General features: G+C 41.7%; 1 protein-coding gene across 1 annotated transcript in view; it reads right to left on the bottom strand.

Moving 5' to 3' along the window:
* IL1RAPL1 (interleukin 1 receptor accessory protein like 1) overlaps positions 1-998 on the bottom strand; it is a 766,315-nt gene extending 765,317 nt beyond the window's left edge. The window contains exon 1 of the mRNA XM_055802804.1: positions 816-998. The gene's annotated coding sequence lies outside the window, so the exon portion shown is untranslated. The remainder of the gene's footprint in view (positions 1-815) is intronic.
* Between the last annotated feature and the right edge of the window lie 11,755 nt (positions 999-12,753).

Genomic DNA, 12,753 nt, shown 5'->3' with positions numbered 1-12,753 from the left:
TATATACATGAAATACTGAAGATAGCATCTCTGTTTGCAAATCTTAACTCCCATACACGTGGTCTGAGGTTTCAGTAGGTAAGTTATTGGGTGAAAAAAATATTTTGTAAGAGCAGCTGGATGTGAGATTCTCAGGCTAGTGACATCTATGGTATTACTCTACTACCAAGATGAGATTTTTTTTCTTTTTTTTTTTTTTCCTTCACCCTCCCTCAGTTTATAATTTCCTTGCAGGCTTTACAGGAACAGTTGTAATCCCAAATTACCAGTGGCATTTAACCCCCTCACCACCAGAGCACTGTACCGTGATCAATAAGGACGGCCACCTTAAAGTTTAACAACTTGAAAAGCAGGGTTTCTTTACCTCCATTGCAGCTATGAAATGCAGCAGAATGCTGCACAGAGTTAGAAACATTTGTTTTAAGCAGCGGATGGGATCTGATCTCATATTAAACAGATTCCATCACGGAGTGCTTCTTTACAACCACATACATTTTCAGGCAAAAATAACACAAACCGGGGGGGGGGGGGGGGGGGGGAACAACGAAAGACTCCTTGCTTTTACTGTACTCTCCCAAATCCAGAGGGTGCAAGAATAAAAAGGGAGGAGAAGATTTTTTATTTCTTTTTTTTAATTATTTATTTATCGCAAAAAGCACTCACCAGAAGACCTAATGCAGTTATTCCACTCAACTGCCAATAACGGCTGGAGCCCCTCGCATCAGGGTAATGCAGCAATCCTGAAAGTACCCATTTTAATCACACGCCACCAAGTTTAGCAATGCCGGGCTTTTGCCTGGATAAAATGACCTTACCCACAGGAGTCTCCCGAAATATCCCTCCGGTGCGATCAGTCAGCGAGGCGAGTGCCGGTCACCACACTGCGCACTCGGCCGGAGAAGCCCCGTGTTTACTCCTGGGGCTGAGCTGGCCGCCAGTGCCGCGGACGCGGCGCCCATCCATCCACCGCTGCCAGCTCCGCCGCGGGCGCAGGTAATTCCATACAGACTTCGGCGGCCCCCCGCCCTCCCCCCCCCCCCCCCCCCCCGAGTCGCCCCTTCCTTCCTAGTTCAGAAAGTGCCCGTGTCGCCGGCGGGAGGTACCATCCAGGTGCAGCGGGGGGGGGGGCTGGAGGAGGGGGCGGCCAAACTGGGGGCCACCGCGCCGCCCGCGGGCAGCTCGCGCCCAGCGCGCCGCCGCCGAGGGCCGGATCCCGGCTGCCGCGCACAAGTGTTGGGCGAGCGGCGTGGGCCGGCGGGGGCTCCGGGTGCTGGGCAGCTTGGGGAAAGCGCTGCGGGGGAGAGCCGGGGGAGGGTGCTTGCCGGGTCCTAGCACCCGCACCGCCGCGCTACGGAAAAAAAAAAAAAAAAAAAAGAAAAAAAAAAAGGGGGGGGGGAGCAATCGCCGAAGGGGAAAGAAGAAAGGGGAAAAAAAAAAAGAAAATCTGTTGTCCGCTTGGCCCGAACGATACTAGTCCCCGGTGAAAATGACAAGTGATCAGCAAAGAAGAGGAGGTCTTGACTGACAACCACAATCCACCCAAAATATCCTAAGGAGCAGAGGAAGAGAGGGAGGGAGAGAGGCGAGAGAAACTGCAGTGCACAACGATCCCTGCGCTCCGCCGCGATGGGCTCGCTGCGCTGCACGCGCCCTGCGCGGGCCCAGCCGGCGGGGAGGTGCCGTTACTGCCCCCCGATGGACGCCTCGGCGCCCGCACCGCCCCGCCAGCGCCGGCTTCGGAGGAGGGGTTTTTGGGGTGGGTGGGGAGAGGAGGGAGCGAGGCGGGGAGGGCCCTTCGGAAGGGATCCTGGAGAAACTCCTGGGAAGCGGGCCTCCCTCCCGGCGCCGCCCGGCTCCCCGCGCCGCCTCGGCCCGCAGCGCTGGGGCCGCGCCTGCCCGCGGCGGGGCCGGGGCCGGAGCGGGAGCGGAGCCAGGGCGGGAGGGGGAGGGGGAGCGGGAGCGGGCCCGGGAGCGGGGCTGGGCCGGGAGCGGGAGGCCGAACGCCGGGCGCGCAACATGCGCGGGGGTCAGACTGCTTCGCTTTTCCTGTTGTGGTTTACTCCCCCCCCCCCCCCCCCCCCCCCGCCCTCCCGCCCCCTTCCCCTCCGATTTCCGAAGCGAAGTGTTGTTTTAGGAGAGATGATACATTATCTATTCTTGGATTTTTATAAGGCAAACTGTGGGCCTCGCTGTTGCCATGGGATCTTCTTTGTGCAAACTCTCTGAACTGTGTGGGAACAATTTTATTTCTTTCCCTTCAGATTTTTTTTTCCTTCTCTGTAACTCTTCTGAAGATATGTATCAAAATGTAACTGCATTATTGCCAATTAAGATTAACAGCAGCTGCAAGGTGCATCTAATTAGGAATGTTAATTACTTCATGAAATAAATAGTCATCTGCAGATGCTTATAATACTAAACAAATGCTCTATAAGAAGTAACTCTAAAATTCTGTCGCTCACCCCAGTAAATCTTACTGCATCCCTGCACAAAGGTGCGGGGGAGTAGACACCCCCTCTTCCCTAGCACTGGCCCTGCAGGTGCACGCTCACAGGAACAGACACACAGAGTTGCCTGTACATAGGCAGACAGTTGGGTCAGAGGCATCTCATATGCTTTAAGACCCATTGAATGGGGGTATGGGGGTGTGGAGGAGAGGGAAATACCTGAGCAATGTGAAACACATGCAGTTATGTATCTGTTTAAGTCTGTGTAAATGGTGCTGTCCAAAACAGGGACAAAGACACTAGGCAGCATTCAGTTGCCACCAAATCCAGCCTGGCTTCCTTGTAGGACCATAGAGACGGATTCAAACTGCTACAGTTTTTAAACCCCCAACATCTTACAAGAGAAAAGAAGAGAAGAGAAAAGCAGCATGTGGGAAAGTGTGATTTTATTACGGAACATGATAAAGGATTATCGATAGGCAGATAACGTGCCACGCAGAATCAGTGGGTTGCAGGAGAGGTGGTAGCTGTCGCAGAATTTGTGGAGCCCGCTCCCACCCCACCCCTCCTTATAACAGAACAGCATTCTTCATGTTGGATAAAATATAGAAGAAACTAGAAATGAATGCAAAAATCAATAGTCAAAATTCAATTTTAAAACAGAGAAATTTATGTGACTGGTTAAACGAGGCATTCAGATGCTACTATGATGAGTGATCCATTTGCATGGGTAGGTAAAAGAGGGACACGAAAAACTTTCTGGGATTCTCTCTGTGGGTCAGTAAAGGGCATTTTAAGTTAGCTGAATGACTCATACTCTCTACTTTAGAGAGCTGGTTTGTGTGCTTGATTTAGAAGCCCAGGCATCCTAGCTGGTTGACAGAGAGCAAGAGAGGGAAAGAAAGAGGGGCTCCCAACTTTGATTCTCACCGTTATCCTTTGGGAGAGCTGCTTTCTCACCACTGAGGAGTGATACCCAACTCCCAGCACAGGCACCTCTGTTATGGGACATCAAGAGTCTTCTCTGCACCCAGACACGACTACAACTGCTTGAAGGCTGTTCATGCTCTGCAATGGGCAAAGAGTAGGAAGGAGGTACTGGGGATTAACATGCTGGCCAGGCACTCAGCCATTTGCCTTCAGTTCCTGAGTTTTACGGATTTCTCTTGCACTGATAGGCAAGTCAATTAAATCTCTCTGTCCTTTTGTTCCTTCTTTGTACAATGTTAGTTAACACTGTTCTTATTCAGAAGGGTGCAGTGAAGATAAAAAACAATGTTTGTGAGGCATTCCTATACAGTGCTCACAGGAGCTATGTAAGTTCCCAGAGCAGCTGATTAAGGGTCTGGCAGGAGAAAGAGAAAATGAAAAAGGGTGGAAGTCAAAAGATGTGAACAAAATACAATATAATCACTAAAATGGCTGAAACCAGACTAACACCACAGAAAATCTGTAGACCATTCACACATGCAGAATACAAACCACCTGCGTTCTTGGGCTAAATTCATCCCTGAGTTAAGGAAACTGGGTTCAGTTCATTTCTGAGTTACTGAAATGCTATTAATAGCAATGTGGTTGTATGGGCACAAGAAAAAGAGATTTTAGAAATATTTTTTTTCTTAGCCACCTACTGAATCTCTGTTTGGCTTTGTCCTCCCATTAATAAGTATATCCTGTATGACACAGAAGGGGATCTCCTTTGTCATTTATCAGGCCATGGGTGTTTTCAAGGTATTTCACCAAAGAGAGGAGCAAAATGTTAACTGTTTTCTAAGTATCATTTTAATTCTAAGGCATTCAGTGCATGCTGAATGGGTTTATATGAATGAGTAGTGCACCTTGTATCTGCACAGTCTGTATGATCTTGAGACATTGTGTCCCTTGAAGTATAGAAGAGGCACAAAATGCATCCTCATCCATACTTCAGTGACTTCAAAAAGGATTATCCCATTGAATGTATATTAGGGAAAGTGAAACAGTGCAGTCAAAGTAAACTTCCTTTTCTAAAAGTAATACATATTTAAAATGAAAGGTCTGGCAGAGTATATGGCTTTGAAGAGTGGTAAGATCGTGGGGAATGCTTTTGGTTAGTAAATTCAATCTGCTTGAATGGGCAGCACCCAAGAGCTAATACTATCCCTTAGCCGCACGGTGTCCTTCAAAACTTGCTGGCAAGTCTGTCCAGAGGGTCCAATGCCTGGCAGGTCTGGATTTCTCTCTGCCTACTTGTAGACTTCAGCTATTAAATAATGTTTCCATTTGTATATTTATTTCCCACCCTTTAACAAATGCAGTGGGAGAAACAGGCTAAGTAACACAAAACACTAGCACTTGCACATTCTCTTGGTTATGTGCATATATAATAGAATTATGACATGATATAAATCTAACAACATGGAAAAGAAGCATACTTTTATGGATTAAAAAATAGTGAAATCAAAATTTCTGAAATACACCTTCACTCCTCCACTAAAATCACCAAACAGAAGCCCTGTTCATGTAAAAATCTACATCTGAACCCCATAAACTGCAGTCTGAATTTAATTACTAAACAGTTTCAGTAAAACAAAAAGGTCAGCATTCTATCTGTAATTTTTTTCTTTTCCCCTTTTCAAAACACAATTGCATTGATCTTATTAAAAAACAGCTTCCCTTTTTGTCCACTTTTGGCATGACTAGGTAGTCAGGAATGCTTCAGAGTGAACAAGGTAAAACCTGAAAACTGCTGTCTGGTTAACTTCTTTAATGCTGCTTGAATTCTTGCGTACTACTAATTAAGTTTTATTTATGTTGTGTGGTTTATATATTGTACATTACATATTACATTTTTTTAGTAAGTTTACACAAGAGTGTTCAAGAGAGCAGATATTTTATACAGAATAATCCATAATTCCACATCATGTGAAAATTTCAAAAGTGGTTTCCCTTACAGAGGAGCCTGACTAAAGAGCATATAACGAGACAGGGAATAATACTCATAACAAGGAGATTTAATCACAACAATTCTCTTTTATAGTCTTAACTGCAATTAAATTTTTCTATTCAGAACTACATATACCTTTCCGTAAATATGAGCATGCTGTACTCACTGCTGAGCTATGTTGTCCCAAATGCTACAGCTTTACCATACTTTTCTTGTTGTACCATTTTTGTGTGACTAATTCAGGAGCTTTGTGCAGAGCATGTCAGACAGCTCAGGCTATTTGATACACAGCTCTGCCAGGGCTTTGCTGTCTGTATATGCAGCTGAGACTAACTATGTCGGGTAGGCATCAGTTTTAGGTGGCCTGAACGAAGCACTACGACACCTATAGATGAAAAGTGACATGACATAAAAGCTAAATATCTTGTTACTAATTGGGTGGGAAGTACTTTCATTCAGAAAGCCATTCCTTCAAAGCATGCATTTCATTGATTCTTAATGTTTAAAAAAGATACAATTAGTTATATATTAAAAAAAAATAGCTTAGTTGTCCTGCAACTTACTGCTTTAACCTAATTTAGCAAAGAATAATGTCAAGATAAAGATAATTAAATGCTCATCTCTTGCACATTTTTAATTTAGTAGAATAAATGGTCACTTGCTTTTCCTCTAGTCCCTCATTAGAATATCTCAAGTGAAGACAATATCCAGTCCATAAGCACCTGGAACATATACTTTATCCATTTAATTAAATAGTACTCTATCATGAGATGAGAAAACTAAAAAGATGGGGCATTCATGCATTAGAAAAGATTTGTATGTTTCATTTCAGACTTGCTAGGGGTTTTGGGTTTGGGTTGGTGTGGGTTTTTTGTTTTTGGGGTTTTTTTTTCCCAAAGACCTAATAGATAGCAGTAATAAGGGATTATTTTCCTTTAAGAATATGTTTACTTTTAGAATATTCAGCAATATAAATCTCATCCAATTCAAATAAAGTCAGTTGAAAGGCTCCTACTACTTCAATAACAGTTACAGCAGGTCTTGCACTTGCACAAGTAACAGATAATTACTGTTATCCAATAAAAGACCATAAATTAGAGGTTTTAAATATAAGCATTATTTGGAAAAAAGTTGCATAAGAATGACTGACCCGAGTTAGAAAAGCAATCTATCTCAGCCAGTGGCGTACACCCAGCTGTGGCCAGAACTGGATAACAGCAGGTGAGAAAGGCAGGGCTGATGAAAAGCAAAAGCGATACTCGCATAATAGAACTCCTGACTTTGACGACCATCAGTTCAGGGGTTTTGACATTTTTTAAATGAAAAGTGTTAGGAATTAAGAGACAAATGTGATCTGCATTGTAATAATAATAATAACAATAACAATAACAATAATAATAATAATAATAATACCATCTAAAGGAAAAGTGAAGAAAGTAAGGAAAACCTTTTTGAGATATCCAGCTGCTTTGTGAAACACTGACTTTTAGTCTTTTAATTAATTTTTTGTTTTTTTCATTCTAAGAATTGCCCTAAGGTAGAAAATGTGCCAGGAAGGCTGATCCTGTGGGCCGAAGCTCCCTTCCCGCTGTGCCACTGCCCTGTCCAGGACACTGCCCAATACCGTCCTCCACTGCCGGCTCCAGCACTGAACCCCTCCGTCGCCAGCAGATATTTTCTCAGAGGAACAGATGTTTTTCATGGCCTCTTGCTTGCCTGTGGGCAGGCCAGGGTGGGCGGCAGTGGGACAAGCCAGGGCAGGCTGGGGCAGGTAGGTGGCTGCAGGGCAGCAGGGCAGCATCCTCCCCCAGCAGCGTCCATGAGAGCCTGGAGGCAGCAAGCAGAGCCCAGGGGGAAGGTGACCTGGGCTCCCCAGCTGTCAGGCATGCACCAGGCAGAGGCAAGGGCCGGAGTAGCCCCCGGGGGAGGCCAGGAGCCATGCGGCTGGGCAGGCAGAGTTGGGCCTGCTGGTGCCCTCAGGGCCTGATGGCATAGATGCCTGTGTATGCATGGTGGATATTATACACGATTTAATAAATATTCATTATTCAGTCCTGGACATCTATCAAAACCTGCCCGTTGTCACTCTGAGATGCAATATTGGTACTGTTTGCATGAATGAGGTTGAGGTGGTCATCACATAGCTAATGGGTGTGTAATGCAAATTTTCTTCCTTTCACTGCAGGGTCTTCTGTTGCAGCACTCACCCACTACTGGAATGACTTCTGCAGCTTTGGTGGAGGTAGACCAACCAAAACATGAAGTTGTGTAGGTCAGCGTAGCAGTTGCACTGCCAGAAGCAGGGCAGTAAAGTGTTCACTCAGGTGCAGCTCCATATGAATGAATTCCCAAAGAAGTATGGGTACTTTCATCCTGAAATGCATTAAGTGCTAAACTTTTGTATATCAAATAGTGTGACTGACCAAAACAAAACCAAATTCAGAAACTGTCTGTGTAGATATATACCACTCTGACAGAAGCAGACTAAAAATTAACTGGTTTAACGTTCCTGACTAAAAGTATCCTTTGGAAAGTTATGAAGCAGAGTAAGAGATTGCTGAAGTCAAAGATGTGTGAGCTACCTGCTTCACAGGGCTCATGAATAAACTACAATAAAGCGATACATGTCAAAATTAATTAACTTAGGAAATGTTTATTATTTAGTGTCGCTGATTTTCTGTCTCCCTCCTACACATGCACATGTGTGGTGCATACAGAGACACTTGATTTTGCGCTTATCAATGCACCTGATTTAGCAGCTGCAAAGGTTTAACCCAGTTATTAATATAACTTATGAGGATTTGTATGCAGTCAGTATGTTTTGCAGCTTCATTTTGCTATTTGGATGCCATAGGGAAATCTAGACCTCTACACACAGGTATGTCCTGTGCATCTGGGAATAATGTATTTCAGGGCAAGACAGGGACAATGCACACAATGGGAAAAAGTAGGGGAAAAATCAAGGTCTTAATTAGATATGTGACAGATCTTGATTAAAATACCTGGACAGGAAGAATATACTAATACATCTAAACTATGGACCACCTAAGATAGTAACAATGACCGTAAAGGAGATCACAAAGATTATGAAGGCAAAAAAACCAAACAAACAAAAGATAGTGATACAAAACATCAGTTACTGTATGTGGACTAGGTGTTATGGTGGAACATGAATTGGTAATTAAAGTTTAGAACATAATAAAAAGTTGCTGTTTGGAATAACTAAGCAGAAAATTTGCAAGAAGATAAGCAACTCTTTTTAGTTTTGAACAATGCACAGGACACATTTAGAGACAATTATTTAAGTGCCACTGCACAATAATCACTGTGAAGTATTCAAACGGCTGGAGCAAAAGACCCCAGATCCCTCTAAAAAGATTTCAAAACAACTTCACCTTCTCTTACTGAAATTAAAAAAAACAAAAAACAAAAAACAAACCCATCCAAAAGAGTAACGATGTTAGTTGGTGCAAAGGGCACTGTTCAAAGATATTATGTTACATGCCATGCTTAACACATCAAATCCTTAAAAAAGGGCTAGCTTGATTCAGCAAAAGAGTAAGGGGTCTTTTAGAAATGAAAAAAAAAATCTTTGAAATATGAAATTCACAGACCAATAATTAAAAACTATATATATTAAATTAAATGTAAAACTATAGCAACTCAGCCCTGACAAAAATGTTGAGAATCAACCTGCTAACAGCATATAGCATAGAGAAAAAATATTTTCAGACTTATTAGAAGATGAAGCTTGTCAGCATTGGTAACAGCAGAGATTCAGTAGGATAAGAATTAGTAGAAAAAATGAGTAGACAGAACAGTAACAAGTTGCAAAATATTAAATTTCTAGATAATATTTTTATTGTTCTAGTATGCATGAGGTAAATAACCCTAAGGATGTTAAAACAGTTACGCTACCACAGTTTGAACTGCTTCTGGTTCCACAAAAGTCTGGTAGTACTCACAAAGGAAACTATCAATATCACTATCAAAGTTTCTCAAAAATGTCAGCTTAATGTTTAACAGTCTTCAACAAAATCAAAACATAAATGATGATTGGGACAGGATTTGAAAACAAAACTGGAAGGAAACATTATGCCACTGTATTAATCCATAGTGCATTTTGATCTTGAATACAACATGTGATTAGTTCACCCTATCTCAAAAAACCTCATAATTGGTAATTAGTATTAAACAAAGTAATTAGCAAGGGGATAGCCAAGTATCACACATTTACTCCAAGAGATGGAGGAACACTGAACAGAGTAGGTCTATTTGGTGTGCAAAAGACGATACATGTGCGATCTCTAAAGTTACAGTAGCATAAGGTCAAATGCTTTTTTAACATTATATTTTAATATATATTATATGTTATTTTATACAAGAATGAGGAGGCAGACAGTGAAGTTATGATGTGGCATGTTTAAAGCAGATGCATTACAGATAAGTAAATTGTATAATTCATTCATTGCCTTAGGATGTTTTGCAAACCAAATTAAAATCAGTTACAAAAGATTAAGTACATTCTTGTTGGAGAGGCCTCTCTTTTGTATTAAACAATAATCAGACTACAACTTCTCAATTAGAAAACACCTAAACTACATGTGGCAAAGTGGAAGGACACCAGAGAAAGATCTCGATCAACTCAACTTGTTTCCTTCACCCTTTGCCTAGGCTTCTTCTGCTAGTCGTTCTCAGAGACCAGAGAGTGGGCTAGCTAGGTCTTTGTGCTGAGTCTCCATGGACATGTTTTTTGCTTTTATGGTACACGAACTGTGAAGGTTTGGCATTATTGAAGGAGTTAACGTACATTATACAGGGTTAACGCAAGACGGAATCTGGAAACAAGGAATGTTAATTGCCTGGGCTTAGTATACAGGAATTTGATTTTCCATTGGAGTTTACTGCTAGCTGAAAAGGAAGTAAAAAACTGCTACCAGGTAATAATTCATGCACTAATTGAATTTTCATTTTTTACAAGTGTAAGTAAGCAGATATTATGAATGCAATGGGAAGAAGGCCAAGAGATACTGAAAATGCAGGAAATTTGGGCTGAATTTCAGTTCTGTCTGTCATGCACTGTTAATAAAGATATTGAGCTGTATTAGTTATATCAGTCAGTTCAAAATGGTACAACTTATACTTTGACATGTTTTTGGTTTTTTTTTTTAAATCAATTTATTCCTGCCCTACAACCTGTAACCTTACTAGCAGAGCTGCTGGTGTTTCAGGAAGGTTCAAAATGCTGTTCATGGGATGGAAACCTTCCTAACATTCCTTGAGGTTTGGAGTGACTAAAAAATGCATTTGTGGGTGATGGCAGCATGGCAGTACCTCTGTGATATCAGTAGCAAAGGGGTTAAAGGAAACTGGTTTAAACATGGCTAGGGGGGTAGGGATGGTTCTGTTGCTGTCTGACTCTTTCTTCAAGCCTATAGAGAAACATGAGAGCCTTGGTGAGAGAGTATTGTACAGTACTGAAATGCTATGTGGTGACAGGACAGCTTTACAGTATGAACAAATTTGAGGCTTCACACAGCTTAATAGGGGTGCCACCTTTTCCTGATGTGAATATATAAACGATTTTGTCAAACTTCTGTTTACCATGTTCTGAAATTCATATTTCCTAGATCCAATGTTTTCTTTCTTCTGTCTTTATTTCTTATGTTAAATACTCTCTTGATATAAGAAGCAGCATAAAGAAATGCTACAATTTTAGCATGATTTTTACAGAAGATCTGTGACAGCAGAGAAAAGCAAACTGCAGACAATGAAAAATGGAGGATCAGCAATTACTCAGATTCACAAGAACAGTCCTTTATAAATTTGTTTTGTGGACCTGGAAGAAACTTCCATTTCAATGTGCAGTTTTGCCTTGTTTTATCTTAAAAATGCCAGTTCGTTTCAAAGGCCAGAATTCTTTCTTCTTACGGGGCAACAAGCTGTTCCTTATGAGGACAACAGTGACGGTGTAGCATTTCCTGAAAGAAGAGAGATGACTGTCAATGCAAAGGAGAAAGTTTTTTCAGTGGTGGAGACAGATGAATCGGAACAAGAAAGAAGAATAAAGTCAGAGAAGAGTGTCGGGGTCTGAAATGAAGGCAATGTGATCTGAATGTTGATGAAGAGGCATTGACAAGATGAAAGATAGATCTCTCTGTTGTGCTTTCGCCCTCTCATTTCCAGTGTGTAAAATCTGTCCTGTTGACACACTCTTGCGCTCTTTTTATATCACAAAACTGGAACAAATGGGATTCACAATCGGTGGTGGTGGCAGAGCCCCTGTGACAGATACTTGCTAAAAGAAGGGCTCAGCAGCTGCCTCCCATTCTCCCCCATGTTTTGAGATCCTTCAGTCCATGAGACTGGACTTTATCAAGATTTGAGAATTCTTCTCTGAGTAATTCAGGCTGATAACAAATAAGGGAGGTCTATGAGGTACTGACAATTCACATCGACTCTCCAGGGAAACATACAGTATAGTGAAATACATTAAGTATTTTACCTATATGTAATTTAAGTGTATTCATAATGTAACGTAGTTTTCTGTTGGATGTCAGTACTCAGAGGAAATCCTGTTCTGGGGAGAAAAAAATAATCCCAAGCAGACATGCCATGTCTCAAAATAAAAGGTTGCCAAACTTTAAAAAACATAAACCACCTTCATAGTAAGCACATCAAGAACTGCTGAAGTTCTTGCTTCAACACATGCTGCTGCACTGGTGAAAATGATACCTTCCATCCATCAAGCTGTTGGTTTTGATAGAAGTTCCTTTCAAAGAATCTGGGTCTTCAGATGAACATAGCTGCTGTTCAGAACAGTGTGTGTTCTCCCAGTAAATATTTTTATACAGTGTAGGTCCAAATATAGTGACCTGTCTGTGTATAACATGGACCTAAATGGGTTGTCATATTGTGAAATGTGTAATATACAGGCCACAGAATTGTACAGTGAGATAAAAAAATATTTTTTTGAAGTTTACATGCTATCTGCGGGAATACCATCTTAATTGCCCTACTGTATAATGGCTTTTTGTAATACACCTGAAGCTTTTTTTTTTTTTTTTTCCCCCTTCTGTAGTGCAGCTACAGGGAAACCTATAGCTGTACTGCAGAAACCAGTGGTGTCACTGGAATCAATCAAGAAAAACAAGGAAACCAAGGTGCTATTTTAAATCCTGCACTCTTTTGTAAAAGGCATGTTCACTTTTGTGGCTAATTTGCCTGATTGAGAAGTAAAAATTAAATCATACATTTATCTACATGATATATAGGAGTCATGAAGTTTAGTTAGTTAATGCTTGTGTAGCTTTCCATAAAGGTAAAGTACATTTGATAATTGTTGCATATTTAACAGTAAAAAGTAGGCAAAACAGCTTAGTT

The sequence above is a fragment of the Falco peregrinus genome, chromosome 4 (genome assembly GCF_023634155.1).
Source record: "Falco peregrinus isolate bFalPer1 chromosome 4, bFalPer1.pri, whole genome shotgun sequence".
NCBI classification, from domain to species: domain Eukaryota; kingdom Metazoa; phylum Chordata; class Aves; order Falconiformes; family Falconidae; genus Falco; species Falco peregrinus.
This window is presented reverse-complemented; position numbering and strand designations above follow the sequence as displayed.